Consider the following 15,780-nt stretch of genomic DNA (forward strand, 5'->3'; position numbering starts at 1 on the left):
TGTTTTCATAAAAAATAAAGTGAGCAGGTGACCTCATGGGATGTGATTTTCTTTTCTACTATTGCAAACAGTATGTCTCCATAATTAGACATGTGGATATACACAATCCCCCAGAACATTATAAAATAAGGTCAAGTAAACATGGAGCTACTGAAATGAAAATACTGTGACAATAATTAATACTCTAACTGTAAGAAACTGTATGGATGAGGCATGAGACAGTAAATGATGAGCAACAACAACAAAGGACTACATTCAACATGTACAACATGAAAGTAGGCTTAAACATTTAAAGTTAATTTCTAAGTTGTAATTTTATGGGACACACTCATTCTGTTAATCTGGGGCAGGATCCAATGGGAATATTCATAACCGAGAGCTTGGTAGGAACATCAGTGTGCGAGGAGGCAAAGAGCCTCATACCACGCCCTCCCTGAGCATTATGCTAATCAGTTCCACAGTCTAATTTCCCTCAAGGATTGATGAACAAGTATAAAATAATAGAAACTGACAGGAAACAGATGACTGAGGCCCAATTTAATCTCATTTGAAGAGACAATATACCTTAAATTGATCTTCAGAAAGTACAGGTTATGAATAAGATAAAGGAAATGTGCTTTTATCATTTGACTTTCTTAAGGTAAAAGATTGTTATAAAGTATAACTTAAAGACATAATAATTTAGGGTAATTTATACTTTTGGTCTTTAATAATTGAACTGTTATAAGAAAAAAATGAATATAAATACTTCTGTAAATAAACCTAAAGCAAATTAAGTGTTTATACATACATACATACTATTTTAAAAAATTGGTTTCAAACAAGTCAAACGCAACTGGTCATTTTAACTTTTTAACTGTATATAAAGAGTTATGTATATATATGCATATATATATACACACACACACACAAATGTCGGTGAGCTTTTACATCAAATTCATATCAAAAGTGGGTTAAAATTTCCATCTTTTAAAAAATTAAATTTACCCTAAGCAAATTCAAAAGTAAATGTGACTAAAATACAAATTTCTGTTCAATACTAATAATGAAATTAAAGGTTGTGATATCTTAAATGTATGTATGTATATATGTATGTGAGACACATGCATAATGTCTATATGCATGTCATGTGTACATGTACTTACATAGTCCACATTTGACCCACATTTTCAAATCTTTTTAACTGTCATTTAAAATTTGACAGCTACTTCTGGGCCTAAAAATGGAAACAGCAAGTCCCATTTTTACAGCAGGCCTTTTTTTTGTTCTGGAAAGAAGTTTTGGAACAGCCTTTATTAATCTCATCAGCTTAAGGCAAATAAGGAGAGGGGTGTCACAGGGATTTATCTGTGGCTTGACAAAGCTGCCTGTCCCATACCTCTGGCACACAGAGTGAAGGAACATGTAGGGCAGAAAGTGGGGGAGTTCCCAACCCAGTCCCTTTAGCAATTAGAGCTGTTAGCACAGCTTCACTAATGCACTGAGATGGTCCCACTAGGATGTATTAATATGAAAGGACATCAAGAAACTTCAAAAAGAAAGAATCCCAGATAAACAGGGAAGCTCCTACTAATCTAGGTAGAAAATGAGGATAATGAAAGATGTGGACATCATTTGCCCCTGGTTTCAAAAGATTGCTGTGGAAGAGATCCTTAAGTAGATGACTAGCACAGATACACAAATATCCTACTGCTCATGAACTGGAAAGTTTAAAATCAATGGTTGATTGATAGGTATACAAACCCTGGTGTGAATTTAGAACCTGTGGATGAGTTAAATACTGCTTTTAACCTTTAAGAAACACTTGGACTTGCTTGACTACAGGTGTAGACAGTACTCATGTGTTAAAGGGGCAGATCAAGTAAATAGTATTTGGGGAGTGAACCAGCAGGTGGATAATATTCTCTCTTTCTTTCCTCTCTCTTTCATTGATAGATAGGTAGATAGGTAGATAGATACCTTAAAAGCACTATCTCTGAAATAAAATATCTAGATGTTATATATGTAGGAAAATAATGCACTTTTATACATGTGTCTTATTGCCTACATACTGAAGATATGCTGCTTAACAAACCTTTATACTCAATTCAAAGGTTACTACTATTTCTAAGAAAACTTGAAAATAATAAGTAGTAAAACATAGCCATGATAAATTATCCAGCATTTGACTACATTTGTAATATACATGAATGTCTTTACAAAAATGAAAGCCATTCAAGTAATGCCACTTCATTATTTTAGAAAAGAATATCAAAAAATGCATGCAGAACTAAACTAAAGGAATAATTATTTTCATAACGTGCCCTATAACTCTGTCCATGTCTTCTAACAAAGGATATTTGTCCTGTACTCACCAAGTGGCTATTATTTGAAGATTTGTGTTATATTTTCATAGAAATATCAGCATTACAAAATACAAAGATGTTTCCCTGCAAAGTATGAACTCATTAAATGCATTTTTGTCTTGTACTTTAAAACAAAATATGTCATAAAACAAAGATTGTCAAGGCAGAAAATATAACTAAAGGATTATGAGAATGTTGGAAGAAAAAAAAAAAGCAGAGTATCCTAAAGTCCTCACAAGAGCCAAAACACCAGGAAACTAACAAAATTGGTATACACATTGGTATAAAATATAAGCTAATATCATCACCGTTGCTTTTGTTTTCCCCATAGCCTTTTCTCTTGACATTTTGAAAATTAATTACATGGACATAAGCACAGTAAAGATTCTCTTTTCAAATTCTGCTTTCTACAATTCTACTTAAATATAACAAAAGACCGTTTTCCTTATATATAAAATAACCCTTTTGAAAAGCCATCATCATTAACATGCTGCATTGATATTAATTTTTCCTGACATTAGGCTATTTGGGTTACATTTACTGTTCAGTGTACAATGACATTTGTAGAGGGCTTCAAGAGCTAAAACATACTTTTTTATTATATCAACATAAAAGTACGTTTATAAAAGGAAGAGAGGTTATGTTAATACAAGAAGTAACATCTAAATGTCATAAAAACGATAGGTTGGGAAGGATTAAACTTCAGAATCTCTGTTTCATGTCTCATGTTTCAATCCCTCAGTATGATGTGGTTTTTAAATATTTTTCCAAATACAGATTTATAAGCATAGGGGATCACAGTCTAACTCTAATGTTAAAAATTTCACATTTACCTACACACCCATGACCTGGTATATTGGTCATACACCAAACCTACAAGACATCTGTATTATATTGCCAGTCCTTACTTTTAGTAAATTTGGTGAATTGAGACAGAATTTTGCTCAAATTGGATAGCAGATTTTTAAAATTTGTATTAATATAAAGAAAACAGATTCTATGAGCTTCCTAGGTGCAATTCTAAGATAATCATACTTCCCTCCCTTTCAGTCTCCTCCTTCAACTCCCTTTCTTTTCCTCCTTTTCTATTTAATTTTTAATTTTTAATTACAAAAATATAATCCAAGTCCAATCTACAACCACAGGTGTAAGGCAGCATTAACTATAATATATAAGTAAAACAATAGAAAGATCACAGTTCCAGAAGAGTATAAACAGGAGCTAAAAAACAACAATTTCTGAGCATGTAGGCTACTGCTTTTAAGTAATGATGTTGATTCTCATGCATGGCTGGAAGAAGCACAGAAGTGATCGTAGCAAACACAAGTCCAAACAGGACTCAACTTGGAGCAGCAGTGTTCTGAAGGCTGGCCAGCTCCTGCCTGAGACAGTGCTACACACATACACACACACGTAACACCACAAGGCTCACATTAAAACTAAAGACTCTGTAGCAAAAGTAAAACTAAGAGCTCCTAAAAAGCAAATATTTTGAATAAATGTAGACTAAAAAATTAGTTGCATGTGAACTAAATCTGCAATATAATCCATGACCTAAAAAAGAATCTAGGAGATCTAACATTTAAAAAGTAGATTTTAAAAGATGTATCTCAAGGAACAGCTATTGTAGTTTAGTAGGTTAGGTTACCACCTATCACATTGGCACCCTACAAGAGCAGCAGTTCAAGTCTGGGGTGTTATACTTTTGTTTTTCTGATTCAGGGACTTTCAAGATCATAGATTATTTATTATTTCAGATTAAAAGATAGTATACTTATTAAGGAACAGCTTCAAATTCAACTCTAGAATTATACACCATCTAGTACTTTTGCAATGAATGTTAACCAAAAAAATCTTGATACCTGAAACCCCCTCTAGTAACACGAATTATGCAAATACAAATTTTGCTATTTAATTTGTTCAATGTATAGTATTTACATTATGAAAGCAATGATGGTACAATAAACAGTGATAGAGTAACAATAAACTTGTAAAAAGCAAAGGTGTATAGTCTTACAATGTGCTGATCATCATCATTGCATATAAAAAGTAAAACATAGCAGAGCTTTCTGTTACAAAATTCTTAATCATCTGAGTTGTAGTCATTATTTGCTAACAATTAACACGTGACATCTGCTAGGACTGATATTGATTCCCCCAACCCCACTAAACCAAGTGTGAGTAGATAAATAACACTTTGGAGCAGACATTCATTTACTTGTGGACAGAAAAGGAAAAAAAAAAAAACTGTACTCAAGATTAGTGCTGGTCACAAGTTCCTTCCCTACAGAAATTATAAAAGTAGTTATCACCCCCGTCTGCAAAAAAAAAAAAAAAAAAAAAAAAAATTGAAGAGGAGATGCATAGGCAAAAGGTACCATGAATGGCATATCTTTAAAAAGAAAAAATCAGAGTCCAATCAAACCCAACTCCTTCTTTCTCCTTCAGTGAGAAGTCTATTAGCCATCAGATAACAGCGCCCGAAGCAAGCGGGTGCACAACTAATGAAATTCTGCAAAATACTAAGATGGGCAGGGGTGTCCAGAGAAGGGGAAATTGATATCTAATCCAAACGATCACAGCATATACAGCATAACTGGGATGCAGTCTTTCCCATCCTGGTTTTGTGAAACAATTGGGTCTTTATGATTTAATAGCTAAAATCATAAGTGTAATGATACAATAGATTTCCATGAGAAGCAAATCCAAGGCATGCTTAATATTAAGTATTTAATGTGCTGTTTCAATTTAAAAATAATTTTGCTAAGTATATATTTCTTATCCGAAGTCTATGTATAAAATGTCCTAATACATACAGAAATTTACCTTTGGGGAGTTGAAGGCCGTGCTGTGACTTTGTGTACTGCAAGCAGAGTGCTACATAGACATCCACATATGGGAAACTCAAGCTGAGCGAATGCAAGAGCTGTGTGTGTGAAGAGGCCAGAGATTCTCTGAAAAACAAAGTACCAAAAACCCAAAACAGGCAACAATGAGAATGACAGCACGGACTGGTATGCCAGCATGACTGTTGAATTTTAACTTAATTTTAAGTTTTATGATAAAATTTCATATAGTCTGGGATTTTCCTACCCCCTCCCCAAATTCCCACCCATGACTGATTTTCCCCATATTATTGCAATAATATTATTACAATAGTGTATTATTATAACAGTCCTTCATAAGTACTCTTGATTCCATCAGTCTACTATTGAAGTGTGCCCTGATATTGCTAGTACAGACAATGTCAGACAGTCCAGCATTCCATTGTCTAGATATGTCCAATAGGAGTCCATCTTTGATTTCGACGTAGAGATGCAATCTGCATTGCATCTTCACAGCTGAACATGACAGTCTATTACACCGGCACTATACATTTCCTTAAATGAGAAGCCACAAAACAAAGTCAACAACGGGTATGAAGTTAAAACGAAAATTTACAGCACCATGGAGTTGAAAAATGTGCCACCGAACAACCAACACATGAGTGAAGAAATGAAAAAGAAAGCACAAAGCCTCTTGGGTGAAATGATGCCACTGTGAGTTTCATAGCCAGCGATGAATTCGAGAAAAGAAACCATTTGGAGGAAATGAAAATCAAAACATATGGGATGCAGCAAAAACAAACAAACAAACAATGGAAAGGGTTATTAATCTTACAATTTACATGAAGGCTGTCTTATATCCGAGAGAACATATGATATTTGTCCTTTGGAGATTGACCTATTTCACTGAGCATAATGGTATCTAGTTGGGACCTTCTAGTTGCAAATGGTATAATTTCACTCTTTTTAATGGCCGAGTAATATTCCATGTAGTAGATGCACCACAGTTTCTTTAACCACTCCTCTTTGGACAGACATCTGGAGTGTTTCTATGTTTTTAATATTATAGATTGTGCTGTTGTAAATATTATATTACAGATCTCCACCTCATATGCAGTTCTTATTTCCTTTGGATATTTTCCTAGAGGTGGAATAGCCGAGTCATATGGCAAGTTTATTTGCAATTTTCTAAGCACTCTCCACACTGATTCCCTTAGTGGTTGTACTAGTCTACACTCGCACCAGCAGTGAAGGAGGGTCCCTTTCTCATCACACTCACACTAGCATTTGTTAATAGAGTTCTGATGGTAGGTCAAACTCCCTGGAATTAGGTGGAACCGGATGGTTTTACAAACAGAAAGAGGAAGGCTTCTTCTACCAGCAGAATCTTGCATACATACAAAAGAGAAAAAGCCACCCACCAGTTCATAAAACAAAAGCCAACTGCAGTATGGGAAAGTACAAACCATAGAAACACAGAAGTCAATAGAAGAAAAAATTACTGCTTTACATCAAGGAAAGGAAAATGTTGCTTGTGAGCAGTTACTTAATGAGTGCCGCCCCCACCGCCCACAGACCCTCGTTGGTGTTGGCCTTCAGACATTCCACTTTTGGGTCTAGCCAAGAAGCTGCCGCACCCTCTATGTGACTAAATCATATTGCTCATCCAGAAGAGGGGCAAGCTAAACGAAGGCCAGCAAGCACTTGTCCATGCGATCAGGGTCGTTCACCTACTTGTCCAGAATTGATTCTGATACCTTCTTGATGAGACACTGCTTAATGTTGTCGGTGGTGAGCAGACGTATTGTCACGTCAAAAAGCAGAAAGTTCTGTTTCTCTGTTGTCACTACACCCTTGTCTACCAGATTTTTAGCCAAATGTTCCCACATGTTTCTTAACAGATAATGCAATTTTAACAGGTTCCAAGCTTCACCACTAAATAATTCAATCCAGCATTGGACGGTTTCCGGAGGCTGCGTCTCTTTAACATCCCTCAGGGCTTCATTGAGGAACGCATCTCCTGCGTGAGCAGCTGACTTACAGATTGCCTTTCTTGTTAACAGACTTTGAGGTCTCATTCCACAAGATTCCAGTTCAAATCTTCCTCTCAAGGCTAATTCTATTAACATACAGCCACCTAATCCAAATGATATACAGTTATTCCAAAATGACGTGTAGCCCTGAGACTGACAGACACGGGAGAGCAGCGGAGGCAACGGCGTGGTTCTGCAGTGACCACACACCCAGCAGCAGTCAGCGAGTGGCAATGCAAGCCGCACTGGCCTGCGCTATACTTCTAGGACAGCGCTCCTTTAATGCACCTGGGAAAGCAGCAAAATATGTCCCCCACCATCTGTGCGGGAAGCCAAGCTCCTGGTTTCAGCCATCCTGGCCATGGCTGCTGTGCCATTTAGAGCTCTCTCTGTCTCTCTGTCTCATTCTGTAATTCTCCCTTTCAAGTAAATAAATGAATCTCAGGGGAAAAAAATACTGATCTCAAAAAGTTCATTAAAAATACAGAGACAATTTTCATGATACTTCAACCTGGCTGAATAGCAGAAACATTTATGCACCATTTTTAAATAGTTCTACTTGGTTCTTTGCATTTATTTTAAAAAGAGAGGTAGAAAGAGCAATTACCATTTCACTTCTTAAATATCACCCCTCTCCCCGCAAAAAAAAAAAACAAAAAACAAAACCAAAAAACAAAACAAAACAAAACAAAAAAACACAGCTGAGGATGAGCCAGACAAAGCCAGGAGGACAGAATTTGACTCAGTCTGGGTCTCCCACACAGATGACAGGGAACCACGTACTGAGCCATAACCACTGCCTTCAAGAAACTGAAGCCAGAAGTGGAATCAAAAATCAAGTCCAGACACATAGCTGAGGGCATGGCAAGCCCTGCTCAGACCTCTGTGCCAAATGCCCACCGTGGATACACTTTTGGCAAACTAGATTCGTGGTCCTGCCCCAAACATATTGGATATAAGTGAACAGAATGGTACCTCAGGGATTCTAATGGTCTTAAACTTCAAAAATATCAAGACAATGCTGAAGTCATGGCATTAGTGAATCCAAATTGATAACTGAAAGATGACAAAATAGTCAAAATTGGTAAAAAAAAAAAAAATCAGACTGCGTTTCACTCTTTCACTGGTTTATCATCAACAAATATGTTTTGAATGCTCATGAAGAACAGGGCACAATGCCTGACAAAGGTGATAACCAATTGGATAAAGCAGAGATGTTAAGAATCATAGTACCCTCTACCAAATTTTCTATGTGCCTGGCACCTAGTGATACAACTGTTTGTTTGTTTTTTTTATTTTAAAGATTTATTTTTATTATTTTTTCATTGGAAAGGCGGATATACAGAGAGGAGAGACAGAGAGGAAGATCTTCCGTCCGATGATTCACTCCCCAAGTGAGCTGCAACGGGCCGATACTATGCCGATCCGAAGCCAGGAGCCTCTTCCGGGTCTCCCACGCAGGTGCAGGGTCCCAAAGCTTTGGGCCGTCCTCGACTGTTTTCCCAGGCCACAGGCAGGGAGCTGGAAGGGAAGCGGGGCTGCCGGGATTAGAACCGGCGGCCATATGGGATCCCGGGCGTGCAAGGCGAGGACCTTTAACCACTTGCGCCACCGCGCCGGGCCCGATACAACTGTTTTTAAATATCATCTAATTTTTAAGGGCCTACATATGATAATTCACAACAGCTCCATAATAAATTCCATTTTACAGATGAGAAAAACAAAAACAGGGATTAGCTAACTTGTCCAATGCCCTAAAATTAGCTAAATAATACAGTATGGACTTGAATACAGGCAATATAACTCTAGAACATCTATCCTTTAAAAAAAGAGATGTATTTCTTTTTATTTGAATGGAAACGAGACAGAGAGAGAGATATCTTCCATCTGGTATTTCACTCCCCAAATGGCTACAATGGTGGGTGCTGAGCCAACTAAAAGTCAGGAGTCAGGAGCTTCTTCCAGGTCTCCCACGTGGTACAGGAGCTCAAGGCCTTAAGCCATCCTCCACTGTTTTCCCAGGTGACAAGCAGGGAGTGTATCAGAAGTAGTGCAGCCAGGACATGAAATGGCACTGAAATGGGATAGTGGCACTGCAAGGTGGAGGCTAGCCTTTATCCAAAGCTAGCCTGAGAAGCATCTTCCATGTTTCCCATGTGGGTGCAAGGATCCAAGACATCGGGCCATCCTCCACTACTTCCCCAGGCCACCAGGAGGCAGTTATATCAGAATTGGAACATCCAGGACATGAAATGGCCAACATAGTAGATGCCAGCCACCACAGACAGAGGATTGGCATGCTACACCACATAGCCCCACTCAGTCTTTATCAAATGGTTGCTCCTGCAAACCCGAATAGGATTTCTTATGAACTTTGCAATATGGATAGACTGGAAGATTTTCAACAACTTAAGCTCTTTTTGTTCTGCTTCCTTTTTTTTTTTAGGAGTTTTTCCTATTATTAATCTCCTTTTAAAAAAAAGTTTTATGCTATTGTTATTTTCCATAATATGGTCTCATAAAATAAGGATTCTCCCATCCATCCCCCCTTTCTTCCTCGCTATTCTCCCCCCGTATTGTTTTCCTCCATATCATTGCAATAGTAGAGTCCTTCTGCAACACAGTTCATCATTCTGCTATTTAAGTGTATCATTGCAAAGTTTGTATAGAAAATGAGAGAAAATCTAGTCCAATATTGCAAAGGTATATTCAACAGTTTCTTTGGGAGTCTTCCTTTTATTCAGAGTTAGAACTGCAAGGTATCTTCACTTCCTGGTGTGTGTTCCCTGCTATACAGTTCGTCTATGAGAACATATGTATGTACCTGTTAACCCACATATTTATTTGCTTTGTATTTTGCATGAATGTTGCTTTATGTAAGTGAGAAATGTGATATTTGTCCTTCTGGAATTCAGTTCTATTACTGAGCATAATGATCTCCAATTGGGACCATTTTGTTGCAAATGGTAGAATCTCACTATTATAATAGTCTTTTTTCAACTCACTGTAGGCAGTCAGGAGCAACCAAGACTTTCCCCTGACACTTTGCTAATAAATTCCCTCAACATACTATCCAGTTTTGTCATAGGAAGTTTATACCTCCCACAAACACCAGACAGAATCACTTAAAATTTTCATTGCTTCACAACAAAGATCACCTTTCCAGTCTCCAGAATTGTCTTACTCACTTCCACTTAAGACCTCACCCAAACCACCCATAACATCAATATATCAAAAATCACACCAAATAGAAATATGCAATAGTTCAAATCACATCAAAAGTCTTCCAGACCTTGCCATGACCCTGCTCCAAAGCTGCTTCCACTTATTTAGTTATTGTGACATCCCAATTCTGAACTTAACAAATCTGTCTTATCTCAGACAAATATAATAAAATGCCATAGACTGAGAGGCTTAACAACAGAAATTTATGTTCTTACCATTCTGAAAGATGGAGAGCAAGACCAAGGTACCCACAGGCTCAAGATCTAGGGAGGACTCTTCTCAAGTCTTCCCAGTTTGGAGATGCTGTGTTCTCCCATAAGAGAGGGGGAGAGAAAGCTCTCCAGTGCACTTTTTATAAGGCTATTCATGCTTAAAGGTCTTTTCTTAATATTACTTCCACACATAAGCCCTTTCCCCTCAAAATAGTCATACAGAAAGTTGGGGCTTCACCATATTAATTTGCAATAAACACAAATATCCAACTCATACAACAGTAGTTGGTCAATTAATTAACAGGAATAAGAATTATTACTAACTTTGAAAGTAACATAATTAATGTTGATCAAAATAGTGAAATATTAACATTTTAACTAGCTACTTATATTTGTTTAAAAGGCAGAGAGAGAGCAAAAGAAAGATCATGCATCTGCTGGCTCACTCCCCAAATATCTGAAAATAGCCGAGACATGGCCAGGCCAATACCAGGAGTCAGGAACTCAAACCAGTTCTCACATATGGATGGTAGGGAAGCAAGCACTTGAGTCATCCACCCACTACCTCCCAGGATGCACATTAGCAGGAAGCTAGAACTGGCATTACAGCCAAGATTTCATCCATGTACCCTAATATAGGATGTTTGCATCCCAAGTGGTGTACTAATATATGCCCCCCAAAACATATATTTAACTATCACATATTAAAATAATATGCATAATTCTGGAACACTAATATTGATAGCAGCCCTTCTGAAAAAGATGGCAAAGAGTTCCATAAACTCATGTAGCTAAACTTAATCATTTTCATTAAATCATTTCCTTAAATAATTTATGCAAATTATAAAGAAATAATTGAATACAGTAGGAGAAGGGTTATTAAGTACAGTATGCTGTTGCTATAATTGACTTCAATAGTATTATTCCCACATATCCTTAACTATTATTGAACAAAGAAATCACAGAATGTTTATAGGGATATATGAATATGTGAAAAAATTAGAATGGATGTGAATCTATTACCTTCCGGGGCAAATGTAAACCATAGTATAACTGTGCAATGCTAGTTTATAATAATCAAAAAAGATAGTTGCATTATTTTCACACACTTCTACTTTTATGTATATATCCTGAAAAAAATCTTAACATGTGGATATGAGAAGTAGTGTGCACAAATATTTATACAAACATGAATTGTAACAGCAATTTGGAAATAAACTAAATGTCTGCCAACAAGTAATTGGATAAGAAAATTACAGTATTTCATTCAATGAAATACTTTATAAGAGCTAAAAAAAAATAAATGCATAATAGCTTGTATATCAGTATAAATACAAATCATAAAAGTAATGTTGCAAGTGAAGAATGAATTGCATATGTAATTTCTTAAAATTATGAAAAGAACAACACACATATTTATAAAACACGAAATATAAAATATTCCTAGATATCCATGATCATGGCTTCATTTATTAAAAAGGCACATAGGAGAGAATGTTTTATTTATGCTTTATTTGCTTTAAAAAACCTGAAGGAAAAATTTGGCAGACTAAAATTGGACTTCATAAATATTTGTACTTACTTTTGATGTCTGGAATATAAATTAGAACTAATGAGATATTCTTAATAATGGAGTGTTTATGGAACCAGACTGGGGAATATGCTACATCTCCTGGGGGGCAGGAGGTGTTATATTTTTGTTTTTATTTTCACTCATTGAAAAAAAAGTCTTTGCTTTGTTCATTAATTTCCTCGCTGACTCATGAGTCATACAATAGCATCATTTGCTTCAGGAAGGTTCTCCTGACAGATTTTCCCTATGTTGCTACAATAGTACAGTCCTTCATAAGGAGTCACAATTCCATCAGTCTCTTAATTTATGTGTGTCCTGACATTGCTGGTACAGACAGTGCCAGACAGTCCAGCATCCCATTGTCTACACATTTCCAATAGTTTCATTGGGAGTCTTTTTTTTGTTTGGAAGCAGGAATGCATGTTGCATTGTACCTCCAAATCTGGATATGGTAGACCCCAGTATTCTATCACTTACACTTCCATAAATGAGAAGCCATGAAACAAGTTCACCAACTGGTATGAATTAGAACAATAGCAACAACAACAACAACAACAAATTACAGCACCATGGGAAAAACATGCCACTGAGTAACCAACACATAGGTGAAAAAAAGGAAACACAAAAGTCTCTGGGGAAAAATGATGCCACCATGTAATCCATGAGCCAGTGATGATTTCGACAAGAGAAAAGAAAGTATTTGGAATACATGAAACAAAATCATCAAACACAGCAGTCAGGAAGGTTCTTGACTTTCTTTTTCATTTCTTCAACAACATATTGGTCATTCAATTGCATATTATTTATTCTCATACAGTTGTAAATTTTCTATTATTCTCTCTGTTGTTTTATTTTATGACTTTTCATTTAAGGGGATGTATAGTAACTATGTAGTAGAGGCTATCACATGCGGATGTGAAGATACAATGCAGTGTGCATCTCTACTTCCAAATCAAAAATGAACTCTTAATGAAATTATTAAAGGCATCTTGAGAATAAGATGTTGGACTCTACCATCGTCCATGCCTGCAATGTCAAGAAACACTTAAACAGCAGAATGATGGACTTACGATTGTAAAGGGCTACACCGTTGTAATGACATGGTGGAAATTGGAGGGAGGCGGGGACTTAGGAAAAGGGGAACGGAAATCCCAGAGCCTATAAAATTGTGTCATGGAATAATAAAATAAAAAAATAATATTTTTCAAAACGAAGACTTCTCAGATAAAAGTAATAAACAGTTTTTAAAGGATGTTCTTTAAAATCTCTTTAAAAGAAAACTTTGATGACCAGCACTTCGGCATGGTAGGCTATGGTTCCACCTGTTACACCAGCATCCCTTAGGGGTGCTGGTTAGTGTCCTATCTACTTCACTTTTGATCCAGCTCCCTGCTTATGGTCTGCTGAAGTGGCAGAGGATGGCCCAAGTTCTCCAGACCCTGAACTGATATGGGAGACCTGGAAAAAGCTCTTGGCTCCTGGCTCCTGGCTATGGAACATTTGGGAAATTAACCAGCAAGTGGAATATTTCCCTTTGCATATTCTTTTCTTTGTAACTCTGCCTTTCGAAATAAAATTAAAATGAATTTTAAAAACTGTGAAAATAAAAATAATATAATAATAATTATGGAGCATAATAACATATGTAATGCTAAAATATATGGCAACAAGAGTAAAAAAAATGAAGGTGATAAAAAGAAATATATGTTTAAGTTTACATATATGAAATAATAAATATAAGCTAAACATATTGTGAAAATCTAAATATATATCCTGTACATCCTATGACAATTACATACATAAAACAAAACAAATGGATATAGCTAACATGCCCATGGTAGAGATAAAATAAAACAACTAAAACAACATTTACTTAATTCAAAGGAAAACAGTAAAAAGTTTTTTTCCTACTTTGGAAACAAAGAACAACTAAGACAAATGAAGAGATAGAATATGTGCAGTAAATCATATAAGTAACTAATAAATATAAATATTTTAAGCATATCAATTAAAGAGAAATTATAACACCCAAACATACCCATAAGTTACATCCATAAGATAAAGATATCCATAAGTTAAATTATGTAAAACAACTTTCCCATAATAGCTGTGAAGAAGAAAACTGGATTTACTCTATTAATATAAGATATACTTTAGAACAAATATTACCAGAAAGAAAACAAACATTTTATGTTGAGATTTTTAAAAGCCAAATAATCATGAAAATATAACAATCCAAAGCCAAGCAACTAAAACTTGTCAAAAATATTACTAAAGGGGTTAAGTGTTGTGGCTCCTCGAGTTAAGGCGCTGCTTCAAATGTCGACATCCCATATGAAAGTACCAGTTTAAGTCCAGGTTATAGTCTTCAAATGGAACACCCTGCTAAGGCACCTGAGACAGTAGCAAAAAGATGGCACAAGGGTTTGGGCCCCTGTCCGCTATGTGGAAGACCCAGACGGAGTGCCTACTTCCTAGCTTTGCTGACATAGGCCTGGTTGTTGTGGCCATCTGGAAGGTGAGCAAGCCTAAGGTCTGTCTTTATGTATCTCCTGTCTCTTTGTCACTCTGCCTTTCAAACAAAAAATAACAAATAATTCTTTAAAGAGTAGAAGACCTTGGTAGAACTAAGAAGAGAAAACAAAACAAAACCAAAAAAAACCCTTCATTTCAACAAGGGTTAGAAGTACTTGAATAATGTTGTTCAATTAGCTTGTGCAAACTGATATTTGAGAGTACATCAAAGCAGAAGAAACATGATACATTAATTTAGATCATATTCTGAGCATCAACTCAAATCTAGCAAATGTTCACAAACTACAGAGTATGTTCTGTGCCACAATGAAAAATAAACTAGAAATTGATTATAAAAACACAAACCTGGATCCAAGATGGCTGAATAGTCATAAGCTTCATTGACTTCAGCCACAGGGAACAGGAAAAATTGCACAAGGACCACATTTCCACAGCACTGATTGACAGTCATTTTTGATGGAGGAATGACAGAACAAAGCAGAGAGTACACGAGGCAATAGGTAAACAGGATAGACACACTTCTCCACACAATCCAGCCAGCTGCGAAGGGGAGAGCCACAGTCTTCCCAAGTCAGGGTCAGAAAAACCTGCCATGCATCCTTCTAGTAACAGCTTCAGTTAAGAGAAAATCCTACTGAGCCCATTTTTAGGGGTGAGTGGGCAGTAAGGCGGTTGGGGTCTCAGTGACTCCCTGGCTCTGCGAAGGGCCAACCCCATCCAAGTATAGCACAGTCACACAGCCGATCTCTGTGCCACTGCCACAAGCAGCCAGAGTGCAGGTATTCTGTGACCATGGAGGCTTTAGGTATAAGCCCTGAAGCTGCACTCACTGATTCTACATGATCCAGTGTGGTTCCTCTCAACTTTTGTTAACTAACACCAGCAGCATTCCATAAGAACCAGTCTCAGCCTGTGGAAAGTATTTATGTACCTACTGGCCCACTGTTCCAGGAATCTCAGGCAGCAATCCTAGCAAAACCCTTGCATAGTTTATGGGAACGAGGCTCAGCCACACTCAACAATAGCAAAGGA

General features: G+C 36.7%; 1 protein-coding gene and 1 pseudogene across 1 annotated transcript in view; both read right to left on the bottom strand.

Annotated features, from left to right (window-relative positions):
• DCDC1 (doublecortin domain containing 1) overlaps positions 1 to 15,780 on the bottom strand; it is a 333,646-nt gene that overhangs the window by 263,187 nt on the left and 54,679 nt on the right.
• On the bottom strand, positions 6,713 to 15,199 carry LOC121156478 (annotated as a pseudogene).

This window comes from Ochotona curzoniae, unplaced genomic scaffold, assembly GCF_017591425.1.
Source record: "Ochotona curzoniae isolate NIBS_2020 unplaced genomic scaffold, NIBS_Ocur_1.0 contig_3432, whole genome shotgun sequence".
Classification (NCBI taxonomy): Eukaryota; Metazoa; Chordata; class Mammalia; order Lagomorpha; family Ochotonidae; genus Ochotona; species Ochotona curzoniae.